The sequence below is a fragment of the Belonocnema kinseyi genome, chromosome 7, assembly GCF_010883055.1.
Source record: "Belonocnema kinseyi isolate 2016_QV_RU_SX_M_011 chromosome 7, B_treatae_v1, whole genome shotgun sequence".
NCBI lineage: Eukaryota > Metazoa > Arthropoda > Insecta > Hymenoptera > Cynipidae > Belonocnema > Belonocnema kinseyi.
Genome location: NC_046663.1, coordinates 79,168,596 through 79,169,832, shown reverse-complemented (window position 1 = coordinate 79,169,832; position 1,237 = coordinate 79,168,596). Strand labels below are relative to the sequence as shown.

At 26.7% G+C, this 1,237-nt stretch overlaps 2 protein-coding genes across 4 annotated transcripts in view; one reads left to right on the top strand and one right to left on the bottom strand.

Annotated features, from left to right (window-relative positions):
• LOC117177226 (EKC/KEOPS complex subunit TP53RK) overlaps positions 1-1,237 on the top strand; it is a 24,893-nt gene that overhangs the window by 7,002 nt on the left and 16,654 nt on the right. The gene's annotated exons all lie outside the window — the stretch shown is intronic.
• LOC117177225 (transcription factor Adf-1-like) overlaps positions 1-1,237 on the bottom strand; it is a 9,881-nt gene that overhangs the window by 1,963 nt on the left and 6,681 nt on the right. The window lies entirely within an intron of this gene.

Below are 1,237 nucleotides of genomic sequence, written 5' to 3'. Positions count from 1 at the left end.
TACATACATACACACTCTCTCTACACGTGATCGCTACGAAACTATATTGACGGGGTGGATCAGGGTGCAATTTTCTTTAAAGAAAAGTATGTAACTTAATTTCTTTTCTTTTCTGGGTGATATTTTCTTTTACAAATCGCTTCAGTATAAAGGTGAAAATCAAAAAGTTGGAATTTTGACTTTAAATTGAATGGAAAACTAGTCTTTCAGATCAACATAGAACATATTTTTTCTATTCGTATTAATTGTAATAATTGAAAAAATAATTAATGGCGAGATTAGGAAGTACGCTCTTATTTTATAATTATAATTTATTGTATTTAATGACAATCTGTTGATATAAGTGGTATAAGTGTGATAACGAGGGTAGTGTGATAGAGCGAAAATTTGGAATGAAAGACAAATTAGTTAACTCTTTTTATTACTGAGATGAAACTTTGATTTTTTTGGAAAACTAATCCGTAATTATCTCAACTGGTCTTTTTATTTAAATTTTTCTTTCAAACAAATTTTTGTATTATTTTTACTAATAAATGATGACATAGTTATTAAAACTTAGACTAAAGGGACAAGTGTACTAATCACCAGTATGTGGTAAGTTACTTTTTGGGTAACTAGTTAAACTTGCTAGATAAAGTAACTTAAATTTACGTAATAAGTTACTTTTTACACTTCCTTGATTTTATATACTTTAAAAATCAAAATAACTAAGATGATACATCAAACTTAATTTAAAAACAAATAGGTATTAGCTAAAGTAAATATAAATATACAACATATTTTGGTAAATGAACAACAATATAATTCTAGAATAAACTTTTTCGCATTGTTCGGCAGCATCTCCCGATTAACTTGTTTCGTTGACTTTGCTATCATCAGCCATTAAAAATTAAGGTCACGGCCGCTTTAAATTCCTAATGTTACGAGTAAAAATTATGCCATTTCAACCAAATATAGGATTTTTTAACAAACTACTTCGATTTTCCACCAAAAAGATGAATTATAATCAAAGGAAAAGTTGAAATTCCAACCAAAACAGATTTTTCAGACACTTTTTTCAACCAGTTGTATTTTTAACAACAAAATAGCGTTGTTTCCAAAGTCAGATATAATTTTTCCAATAAATGGATCTTTTAGTACATAAAATTCTAATTATAAAAATGCCCATAAAATATTTTTTACATATTGTTTACTATTCTTAATTTAATGTTGAAACATGAATTTTTTATCACGGTGT